Genomic DNA, 12,646 nt, shown 5'->3' on the forward strand with positions numbered 1-12,646 from the left:
ATGAAATTACAAGATTGAATTAATAATACTAAAAATAAACTATCAGTAATATGATATTTCAATACGGGTTAAATCTTCATTTTAATGTTTTAACAACACCAATATAAAATATGTCGTCAAACTGATTTAATTAAGATTGTAGTAAACAAAACTTATTGTGCAGTATACCACGCTTTATATATTAAATCACTAAAATTAACAAAAGAATATATTAGCAAAATTAATATTAAAATAGTATTTTAACAAAAAAGAATTAAAAAAAACTTACCCCGCGGTGTATAATCTAGTTATTATTAAAAAGACAGATAGACTGATTCAGTATAAAATATCAAAATAAATATTTATTATTTTAATAGGAAATTAATTTAATTTGATAGGAAATACCTAAAATATTTATTGTGATCAATAAAAAACTTATTTATTTTTATTTTACATCGTACATTGTGCTAGTTTAATTAACAAAAAAAGTACAAACCATGTCCAAATAAAAGCCCTTATGACTATGCATGGTCTACAACTTATTATTAAAGAAAATAAAAAATTTCTTTGACTCCCGTACCAAAAATTTAAACTTGGTTATCTGATGATCTGATAAATATGTAGTTTTATCAACAATTATAAACGCAGTGGCATTCTTCGCTTCTATGTAAATCATTCGGTATTTTCTTGCAAGTACCAACGCCACTGGAATATTTCCTCTTACATTGAGTTTTACACCCTTCAATGATGCATGATGAGGAGGATTCACAACTACAATTGTCAATTTTTTCATATTTTTTCCTTTTGTCACAATCTTGTGGTACACAATGTGTATTACCATTTATAACTTCAAAACACAATTTTTTTCCGTGTGTTTCCTTTACCATCACCCCTAGTGTAGAACATATTAAGACATAAAAATCAGTTCTTATAAAAAAAAAATATTACTTCCATGTTTCTAGAATACTAATAATTAACAAAATTTTCACATATTAATAAATTATATATTATAGTTGAGTGTGCAACAATAATATATAATAGTCATATATATATATGTATATATATATTCTATAACTATGATATAAATGCAAATATAAAGTATAAAATATAAATATTTGTGAAAGAAATAGAAATATAGTTTTAAACATTTATTTTACTTAATGAAGAGAGTAAGATATTGTAGAAAATATATATATATATATATATATATATATATATATATTGTAGAGAAAAAAACTTGTCGGGACTCAATAGTATAAGAAATTTCTGGAAACTTATTAAAATTGAATAAATAAAATAAGATATATCCTTCAAAGTAGTATTTTTTTTTACTGTAAACTAGTTTTTTTAAGAAACAAGAGTAAGCGATTGGCTACTCTAATAAGCAAAATAAAATGAAATAAAATAAACTATATGAACATGACCATATATATAGAGATATATAATTAATAACAATAATGTAATTAATATTTATTTTTAATAATGAAATAATTGTCATTCTTTACTAAAATTGAATTACAAATGACCTACTGTTAAGTAAGAAACATAATATTTGGACTCACTCTAAAATAAATGATGAGAATTAGGAATAAGCAACTAATAATCTAGTGAAAAAAATAAAAATGCTCGAACTCATGTACAAACTTCAAAATACTATTAAAAAATTGTTAGCTTGCTGGTACATATCGAAAGCTATTATTGTTTGTAATCAGATAGTTGTATTTATTTTTATTTTGGTAAAATAGTTGAATTTATTTTGTCGAAAAGAAGTAACATTTTCTTGCCAATTAAGTTACTTTTGTATGGTAATATATAAATTACTTAAATAGTAGTAATATCATATTACGCCTAGAACGCTTAGTCGGGGCCTAGACGGTTTTTAGGCGGTTTAGGCGTTTACAACATAAAACATTAAATATATAAAATTATACAAAAATATATGTTATAAAAATAAAAAAATATAAATTATAAATAAAAGTAAAAAAATATATTTATTTAAGTTATATTAACAACATATAAATGTTTATAATTATGTATATATATAAAACATAATAATTTAAAAATCAAAAATAAATATTAAAATATAATTTATGTAATTTTAAGCAGTTTAAGCAACCATTTAGGCGTCTGCTGAGCGCCTAGCGTCTAGACGGCGCCTAGACGGCCGCCTAGACCGCTTTCTTGAACATTGGTAATATGTAAATACAAACCTATAGCAAAAGGGTGAAGATTGTTAGTGTGGTGGCCGAGACTTTATTGGGTTTACTCATCTCATATGCTACTAATGAATTGCAAGTAATTAAAAATAAAAAAAGTTTACAAGTATATATGAGAAAGTTACATGTGTCTATTTCTAATACATAACAAGTATTACGTTTAAACTTTGGGCCTAAAGATATGGTTTTCCATTGGTTCTAGTTTTTTGATCTACGAATATGTGTGAGTATTAATTAGAACCACACAACTATTGCAATTAACTACACCACACAATTGTTTTTCAACGGTGAATCAACCAAGAGAAGAGGAGTTTATGAAAAAAAAAGGAAACAAAGAGTGAATCCAAAACAAGCCTAAAGATATGGCTTGTCAATTAAGTTACATGTGTCTATTTTTGATACATAGCAAGTATTATGTTTAAAATTTGGGCCTAAAGATATGGTTTTCCATTCGTTCTAGGTTTTTGATCTTCGAATATGCGTGAGTCTTAATTAGAAGCTGAAACAATTCGATCTGTTTTTTTTTATATGATCTAATATCTAGTGATCTCATACTCACTAGCAACCTATCCCAATTAATAACAAACAGTGGATAATACATAACCAATCCAATAAACCAATAATGAATAATGAATTACTTAAACCAATTCCAACAACAATCCAAAACATAACAATTCATAGAACCAGCAATCCTAACATCCGTTCTAGACAACTAAGTTCCACTTTAACACCCTATCAAAGATACAGAGCAAACAACCGAGCCACTAGAACATCCTCCTCTTCATAGCCTTGATTCCAAGATCATATTTTTCTTTTACCTGCATGAGATGCATGAGTATTATCATAAATACTCTGTGAGGCGATCCTCCCATCTACTGGGCTATATACACATGCAAAAAGATAAACACAAGCCATACACAAAGAAACAAGCAAACCAGACAACTCTGAACAAGCGCGTTGACTCTGCGCAGTTGAAACAAGCAACGGCGCCAAATTGAAACAAGCAACGGCGCCAAATTGAAACAAGCACTTTTAGTGTGTGGGATGAAATGATGAATGATATGATGATGATGAACAGGTGGAATGCAAGGTGTTTCAATTACACTTATGCTGTTGCAGTATAAGAGATATCAATCCTAAATGAGTGTGATGTAAGCAATCCGGATGTGCAATACTTGTCTAAGTCAAGCCAAATATGTAGGATGTTTGTCACTAACAACCTAATGATGAATGTAAAAGCTAAAAAGACTAGATGCTAAAAGTAAAGAGAACATCTAAACAACAATGCAATGAAACAGAAACTGAAACTATAGTAATGCAAGACAAGTAATGAGCAGGATTGAACAGAAAACTAAATGAATGCAACATGAATGCAACTAAAATGAAACAGGAAATGAGACAGGACAAATACAAAGCATAAACAAGAATTCTGGGGATGAGCTCGAGCAAGCACTCGATCGAGTGCTGATCGAGTACTAGGTCGAGTTGACAAATGCGAGAAACAGAGCAATGCAAACAAAACAGAGCAAGACCAAAGTAAATCAAACAACGAGCATACAACAGGATTTAAACTAAGAAATCAATAGACAAGTAAGGTCTTGAGGAGGGATTCATGGGCTGGACTATGGATTATGGTCATCTAACTTGGTCAGCAAATCTCAAACAACATGAGCTAATCTCTAGACAATGATCTCCTAGAACATGTTAATCCACTCTCATGGAAAAAACAATCAAGCTCATATATTTCTAGATTAGTTCTCACATAGCAAAGAACTTATACAAGCAAGCATTAAGCAACAGATCATTATAGTCAAAAATCAAACAAGACATCTAATCTCTTAACATACCTAATGATAATCTCTAGATCTAGCCTTATCTAACAACCTAGACATTGGTGTGATGCTAAGAAGCTTAAGATCTAACCTTACCCTCTCAGATATAAGATTAGCATAGAGTATATCTAGCCTAGAAGAGATCTATAACAATCAAGCTTGACCTAGCTAAACAAACCATAACCACAATCCAGCCTAACCCATCCTCAAGATCCTAAGCAAACTACTCACAAATGCTAAACATGATGAACAAAGTTATAAACCCAGAAAATGACGAAACTTGCATCATTAGAAAGACAAAGCAGAGATCTACAATATTGAAGAAGGAATCAAACTCGAATTCTTTATACTTTGAGAGTTATTGAACAAACAAATATGAAGAAATCTCTTGTTTTCTCCTTCAAAAGTAGAACAAAATCTAAGAAATGTAAAAAGCAAAAAGCATAAATTTCCAAAAGGGTAAAAACTAGGTTTATAGATTTTCTCTCAGGTGGCTCTCTTTTGTGGCTGAAGGGTACAATGCCCTTTTATAGAAAAAGTAGTGGAAGCCCTAAAAATACTAAAATACAAAATAGCTAGGCGGCTCGGTCAACTCGACCTGGTGCTTGGTCGAGTGACCGGTCGAGTTGACTCTTCTTCTGCTTCTTCCACTCGGTCGAGTCCTTCTCCGCACACGGTCGAGTGTCTGGTCGAGTGGGCGGTCGAGTGGAACTTCAGACCTTGATTCTTCAGCTCTAACTCCCTTGCTTTCTTCTCTTAATAGATTCACTCCTCTTCAGCATTGCTTCCATGCTCCTTAGGCTCCAAAATCACCTGTTTATGCAAGAAAATATGCAATTGCAATGCAACTATACTCTAATGCATGATCAGTCCTAAAAGCTATACAATAATGGCTAAACTAGAAAGCAAATGATGCAAAAGAGGTGAAAATACTAAGGGAAAACAGGGTAAAATATATGAACATCAGCAGTTGCGTCGACTGACACACTCCTTGCATCCATTGATGCTCTCCTTGCATCGATCGAGGCACTCCTTGCATCAACCAAGGCACTCCTTGCATCGATCGATGCAGTCGCGCGACACAACGCTGAGAACGATTTCCTCCGACTCTCCTCGGCTCCATGATGCCAGAAACCGAATCCAAAGACCACAAAACTCACAACAAACATTCATCTACGAGCAAATAAGCAAACAACACCCCAAATCACACAAACAAACATCTAATCGCTTAAATCAGCCATGGTCACGCCCTCACCTTTGGGAATGACAAATCTGATCCTAGAACCCCTGAAATTAGCCTCCTAGCAAGCTCTTCTCACGTCCTCAGCCTCAGATCTCCACTTATAGGGACAAATATCTCGAAAAATGGCTAAAACTCATCAAGAACGCTCTCTGGAAATTTTAGAAGTTTTTCTCTCTTTATAGAAGAACAAATGACCAAAAACTCGGCCAAGGACGTCAAAGTATTCGTTTATACTCGACTCCTAGGGTTTCCTAAACCCAAAACGCAACTAAACGACTTAGGTCGTTCCGCAAAAACAAACCCAGGAGGAGTGTCGGTCGACATCAAGGAGCAGTATCGATGTCCTAGAGGCTTGGTTTTTTTTTCTATGCTGCTGTTAGGTTGCTATAATGGAATGTAGTGGCCTAGAACGGTTGTTTAGGTTGCTGGTTCATTGTTCTATGACTTGGCTTATGTTATTGGTATTGGTGTATAGATGTTATTGATTTATTAGTTTTGGTTATTTAATTCATTGATTTAATGTTTGGTTATTTCCGCTATTTGGTTTGAATGTGGTTAGGTTATTAGTGAGTATATGATCATTATTTTAATGTTATATTAAAAAAATGGCTTAGGTCATTTCATTGTGGAACACACACATAACAACAGGGAACTCCAGCCTATATGCTATAGTCCCCACCTGCTCAACCATTCTGAAACTGAAGATCCTTCCGCCTCTTATCGGCATAGCTCCTGTACCGATCTTGATCCTCCTTCATGTTCAGCTTCAGAATTTGAATCTTCTCTGAGATCTCCTGAACAAAACTCGCACCATATTTGCTCTTCTGCCCCACCTGAGTCCAAGATAACAGTGTACGACATGACCTCCTATACAACGCCTCATAAGGAGCCATCCCGATACTCTTCTGGTAGCTGTTGTTGTAAGCAACCTCTACATCCTCAGCAAATCCTCTGCAAATCCTCTGCTTATCTGCCCAGTGACCACCCCTGTCAAGCACACACATCCTCAGCAAATCCTCAGCAAATCCTACAGCGTCTGAATCGTCCTCTCCGACTGCCTATCAGTATGAGGAAAGTAAGTTGTACTCATATGCACCTTAGTGCCCATCTCTGCCTGAAATGCCCTCTAAAACACATAAGTGAACTTGAAATCTATATCAGACATAATACTTGCTGGCACCCATGCTGTGACACCCCGGTTTCAAGGATTTGCAGAGAGGTTTAAAAGAATTGATTTGGCCAACTATGTCACCAAAGTCTACTTATCTTTTCGGTCAAGGGTCCTAAGAGAACTCCACAGTTAAGCGTGCTTGAGCTGAAGTAGTCTTAGGATAGGTGACCTTCTGGGAAGTGACTGTCGGAACTATGCGAGTAAGGACAAAACACAGGAGGGGTGTAGGGACGGTAATAAGTCATTAAAACCTCCCCGACATAGCAAACCGGCCGTCGGATATTGATGGGATCACGGGCCTAGTCAGAGGACGTGTGGTCCATTAAGGAAGGTGGGCCTATGGATAGAGAGTGGACATGGGGCCCACAAAGAGGTGGCAGTCGGGGCGTTACATGTGCAATCTGACTCTCTCCTTTAAATATTTCGTAGCCAAAACCCCTGCTCTATCGATCTTCTTAATGGCCAGAAAATGTTCCAACTTAGTCAACTGGTCCACAATAACCCAAATCACATCAAATTTACGAGACACTAGCAATCCTACCACGAAGTCCACTATGGAATGGGCAAACTCTGCAATAAACCGCCTGGAACCTGATGCTCAGCCTTCACTAGCTGGCAGACATCGCACTTCGCAATTCTTCACAAACAGTAATGAATCATCCAACAGAGTCATAAAACATTAAACCAACACTCTAGCAACATTATAACAACTCGACTCTATCAACCTAACAAAAGCCAGACAATACATCAACGAGCCCCTAGAACATCCTCCTCTTCATTGCATTGATTCCACGATCACACATTGCCTTTACTTGCATCACAAACACAAATAAGATGTGTGAGTATTATCATAAATACACTGTGAGGCAATCCTCCCATCTAATGGGCTCTACAGACAAGCGAAAAGACAAACATAAGCAATACACAAAGAAACAAGCAAACCAGACAACTCTGAACACATGTGTAGACTCTACGCACTTGCGTCGACCGATGCAACATCTTTGCTTCGATCGATGTAACATCCTTGCATCGACCGATGCACTCCTTGCATAGACCGTTGCAATTCCTCCAAATCCATAGATGCATCGAACGATACTCTCCTTGCATTGACCGATGCAACGCCTCCTCCATCGCCATCAAATCCGTAACCAAGTATGTAAAGGGATAATCGATGATTTGATGGCAAAAACAATAAGAAATCGAATATAAAATAGTATTTCGAGTATAATAGGATAGGATTGATTAGCTAAAAGTTCTAAATTTAATGTTGGAACCATCTTGACTGCCTCGATGAAAGGGAGTCTGACTTGAAGCTATCCTACCACCAATTTCAGCTTTGCGTACTCCCGCTCTTGTGTCTTAGATTTGCGACGTGTGGGAAAAGGAAGCTTGGTTACATATTGCGGCTGGGGTTTGCAGGGTTGTCTCCCCTCTACAGTATCTGTAACCGAGATTTCAATGTCGTCAGTAGCTTCATTAGGAGCCTCATCAGAGTTGCTTTATGTTCTTCTGTCACAGATTGGCCAGTCTTGTTATTGGATCGGTCAGTCCCTTCTTTCTGTTGTGGTTCTTTCAGTTCCCTGCTGCTTCGAAGGGTAATGCCGTTTAAGAATTCTTTTGGATTAGCCTCGTTTTTCCCTGTGAGTGTTCCTGGAGGTGCCTTAACTCATGTTGCAGACTGTGCACCTTGGTTTTCCAACACTCATGCTGTCGATCTTGACATTCACCTCCGTGGCGTTTTTCTTTTGATTTTCCTTCAAGGCATGCATCATCTGTTCCAATTTGCTTTCTTGAGAGGCTGCGGCTTGCGGTGGAAGTGCTTGATAACCTTGTGAGAAGTTGTTGACTTGAGGTTTCTGCTAGAAATTCGATCCTCCAAAGCCTGTCCCCTTGTTCTGGAAGCCCTGTGTGAAATTGCTCTACTGAGGTCGCGGTGGATAGACCTGATCTTGAGGATTCTCAACATTGTTGCTTCTATAGGACATGTTAGGATGATTTCTAAACTTCTGGTTAAAGCCTCGATTCTGAAAGTTTCCTTGTCCTCCTATGTAGTTCATCTCCTCCGTACCCTCAAGGCATGTCTCGGCTCCAAAATCTACATATCCCCCGGCTTGTTCCTCGCACAAGTTAATGATTTGGTGATCCCTCTTCAGCAGGAGATTCACTTTGGCAGTGAGGTCCTTAATGGCATCAGTCTCAACAGCATTGACTTGCACTGTACGATCGTAATCTGTACCGTGATTGCTATTGCTTGCTGCAAGATATTCTATCAGTGCATTGGCCTCATTCGCGGTGTTAGTGGAGAAATCTCCTCTGCTTGTTGTATCTAACGCCATCTGGTACTTCTGTTCTATAACCCCATAGAAGATGATCATCAGGTTCTCTAGGCTGTAACTGTGGTGAGGACAGTCTCTCAAATATTCCTTGAACCTCTCCCATGCTTCGCAGAAAGTTTCCATACTTCCTTGAGAGAATGAAGTGATTTTGCTTTGCAACTTGGCTGATCGAGCTTTTGTGTAGAAATGATTCAGGAAGGCTGCTCTACATTGTGTCCAAGTGGTTAGCGATCCAGGTTCCAAAAGATTCAGCCATCTCAGCGCCTTATCTGCCAAAGAAAACTGGAACAATGTTAGTATGAGGTAGTCGTAGGGGACACCATTGGACCTCGACGTACTGGTCAATCTTTCAAAAGCTTCGATGTGATCTAAGGGACTCTCCGACGGCAGACCGTGAAACACGCGGGTCTGAACCAGATTGATTAGACTATGTTTTATCTCATAGTCTTGCCTCGAGGGAGCCGATGGTTGAATCACAGATCGATTCGCAAACAGCCTGTTGTGAGCATCCTCGTCCCTCAAGGTGGTTTGCCTTGCTGGCGGTTTTGGTTCAGCTTTGTTTCGCACCTGCTGGTCCTACCTCTGCTGCTGTTGAATGATAGCAACTTGAGGGTTGGGTTGACGAACCTCTGCTTCTTCTCCGTCGGCCATAGGGTTAGTCTGGGCTTTTGCTTTTCGGTTTTTGCGTTCAAGCTGTGTTAGCTCCTTGTTTCGCAGGTTACGCAAATCAGTAGGCTTGTGGCTTCTTCTTTGCATGCACCTGTAACGGAAAAGGAAGAACACAAGACAAATCAGTAAATTAAAGTAAAATAAACCTTTGACTAAACTTGAATCTAAAATTTCGAAGGCAATGTTTTTGTCCCCGACAACGGCGCCAAATTGATCAACAAGGTCAACTAAAACCTAATGTACACTTAACCACAATCCAGTGGTGTCGTCGTAACACTTCAGCGTCGAATCCACATGAACCAAGCAATGCAATATGAAATTATATAGAACTAATATAGCTAAGGCAAAAAGAAAGATTATGTTTCAAGTAACCAATTAAAAGCAGAAAAAAATAAGAGTTTTGAAATCAAAGAAAGATATTGGGCGTAGGGAATCAGTTAGGGGATTACAATCACAAATTTAGATGATAGATTGGAAAGCATTAGACACCGTTCTTGAACTCAAATCACAATTATAAAGCTAACCTACTTCTGCAGCATTAGCTAACTATGCAAGGAAATATCTAGACCCTAAACTTCCGTTTGAATCTAACTAAACAAGCAAGCATTAATGTTCAAGTTTGATTTATTCACAAGGTGCCTCAACTTCAACTTCCATTGGCTAAGGTCCACATTGCTCACCTATGTTTCTTTCAACTAACTCAACAACACTTTCAGTGCCACGATGAACTGAACCTAGGATCTTGATCTAGGTGATCAATCTAGCTTAAGCGTTAAGAACAACTATAGATGAAGAACAATAAGATCAATCCCAAATCTAACAACCTAAGTTTAGATAATCATAAACCCCCTTTTGAAACCCGAAACCCAATAGTAAAACTACTCAGACATGGAGAAACAGAAACAGTAAATCAAAGATGAAGAAATCATAATTGAAATGCAAAGAGAAATAAAAGTGTTCAGAATTCTTCTCCAAAGGGTTAAAAAGGATAAAAGATCTTCTCCCAAAGCTTACAAGTACTCAAAAGCTGCGAGGAATAATAGTTGTCTTTCTAGAGGTCGAGCCTCATGCTTAATTAGTAAAATAAAACCCTAAAAGTCGGTTTAAAACATAAAAGGAAAAGTTGTTTCGGGTACGGGACTGGTCGATCTCAAATGCGGATCAGCTGATCTCGGATATTTTCTGCGTTTGCTCCATCTGCTTGCTAGTCCGATCGGTTTTCAACCTTTTTAGCTCCAAATGCTTGCTTTCATCCCCAAAACACTCAGTTTCCTTCCAAAGTAACCTAGAACCTGTACAGACTCACAAAAGAGTAAAAAAACTCTAAAAGCACACTTTGACTGAATAAAAGACTCAAAACAAATATAAAAACTATGGTTAAAACCTATAAAATATAGACACATCACTCGAAATAGAGGACACAATCTCCGAATTTAGATTCTTCGAAAGAGATAGAGAGATGAACAGAGAGATAGAGAGAGGAATTGGGGAAGAAGGAGAAGCGTTAGGGAGGGTTTGTGACCAGTTTGTCGGGTTTAAGATTTTTTTTCCAGTTTTAAGATTTAAGTTGAAGAAAAGAGAAAAAATAAAAAAGAAGAATAGTAATCTTTTTTTTTACTTTGGATTCTTTGGTAGTCTCTTATCCACTACGTTTTAGACTTAAAACCAAATTATTGGCTAAGTGTTTGAAATTAAAATGAAATGAAATTTCAGCTACTCTAGTGATTTTTAGATTCCTGCTCTACAAAATCTTCTGTTGGCACGGATTTAGTGCTACAATAGAATTGACATCTGAATTCATGCAGTTAGTGAATTCGTGCTACTGTGACATGCTACCAATACCTAAATTTCTTGTAGTGCAAATTCCTTTCCATTTGCCCTTTCATCCTCCAATTGATCCATATGTGCATTCTTACACTCCAATTCTTGAACCCAATACCTAAATGAAACAACCCATTGCATTTAAAAAAAATATATATATGTAAATATCTAGTGGTCCTATACCCACTAACAACCTAGCAACACTCAACATCAGCGGATAACATAAACAATACCAAATAGTCCATCAAAAAATTCCATTAATAAATAATTCAAATCCAACAAAGTGAAAAAGCAATCACCAGCATCCTACAATGTTCTAATGACCCAACTCTCGCAACCTAACAATAGTTATACTACAATCATTCAAGCCTCTAGAACATCCTCCTCTTCATTGCCCTGATTCCACGATCACACTTTGCCTTTACCTGCGCCACAACACAAAAGAGAAGCGTAAGTATTACCAGAAATACATAGTGAGGCTATCCTCCCATCTACTGGGCTATAGACACAAGCAATAAGAACTCCAAGCACAAACAACAATCACAAAATAAACATATTCAACCAAACCACAAAGCATCGTCGTTTGAGGACTGCATCGACCGACACACACCTTTTGTCGACCAATGCAACTTCCCTGCATCGACTGATGCAACACCCTCTGCATCGACCGATACACGACTTGAATTGATCGATACACGCCTTGCATCGATCATACACGCCTTGCATCGATCAATGTATCACACCTCGTATCGACCGATGCACACCTTGCAATGTCTGATGCAATTCTCCAAATCCCTAGATACGTCGACCGATGCACTCCTTGCGTCGACCAATGCACTCTTTACATCGAACGATGCATCGTCTCACTTGTTCGAAAATCCCCGCGACTGCGTTGACTGATGCACTCCGTGCATCAATCGATGCAGTTGCCATAGCATTAATTCCCAAACGCTGTCTTCACCGAGAATCGTCTCCCATTATCATAAATCATCCATGAACATATCCACACCAAAAATAGTCAAAGGGAAACACGAAATCATAACAAACAATGCAAAACAATCCTTAAATCAAAGAAAACGCAAAGAACTCAAATATCTCATGCTTATAACAGTCATGGTCATGCACTCACCTTATACAAGAAAATTCTCACTCTAGGACCACGATAATCAACACCATAGCAAGCCCAACACGTCCTCAAACCCGGATCTTCACTCCCATGAACAGATCTCTTAAGAAAAAGCTCCAAATCTCACAAAACTCAATGGCAAACCTTTTTCTCCTTCTCATTCTCTCAGAAACGGCAAAACCAAGATTCCGATCAGCGGACGTTACAATTCTCCCCTACTAACAAGGATTAATCCTTGAATCTCGCAGTACCA

At 37.3% G+C, this 12,646-nt stretch overlaps 1 long non-coding RNA gene and 1 other non-coding gene across 2 annotated transcripts; one reads left to right on the forward strand and one right to left on the reverse strand.

The window, feature by feature from the left end:
- Positions 1-392: 392 nt before the first annotated feature.
- LOC147948465 (uncharacterized) lies at positions 393-2,320 on the reverse strand. Its single transcript, XR_015573672.1, has 2 exons — positions 2,190-2,320; positions 393-871 (listed from the first exon to the last, which is right to left on the reverse strand). It is a non-coding gene; the product is annotated as an uncharacterized LOC147948465 (long non-coding RNA).
- A 6,512-nt stretch (positions 2,321-8,832) lies between these two features.
- On the forward strand, positions 8,833-8,940 carry LOC147948466 (small nucleolar RNA R71). Its single transcript, XR_015586166.1, has one exon. It is a non-coding gene; the product is annotated as a small nucleolar RNA R71 (small nucleolar RNA).
- The last annotated feature ends 3,706 nt before the right edge of the window (positions 8,941-12,646 follow it).

The sequence above is a fragment of the Camelina sativa genome, chromosome 2 (assembly GCF_030686135.1).
Source record: "Camelina sativa cultivar CO46 ecotype springtype chromosome 2, ASM3068613v1".
In the NCBI taxonomy this organism is placed as follows: domain Eukaryota; kingdom Viridiplantae; phylum Streptophyta; class Magnoliopsida; order Brassicales; family Brassicaceae; genus Camelina; species Camelina sativa.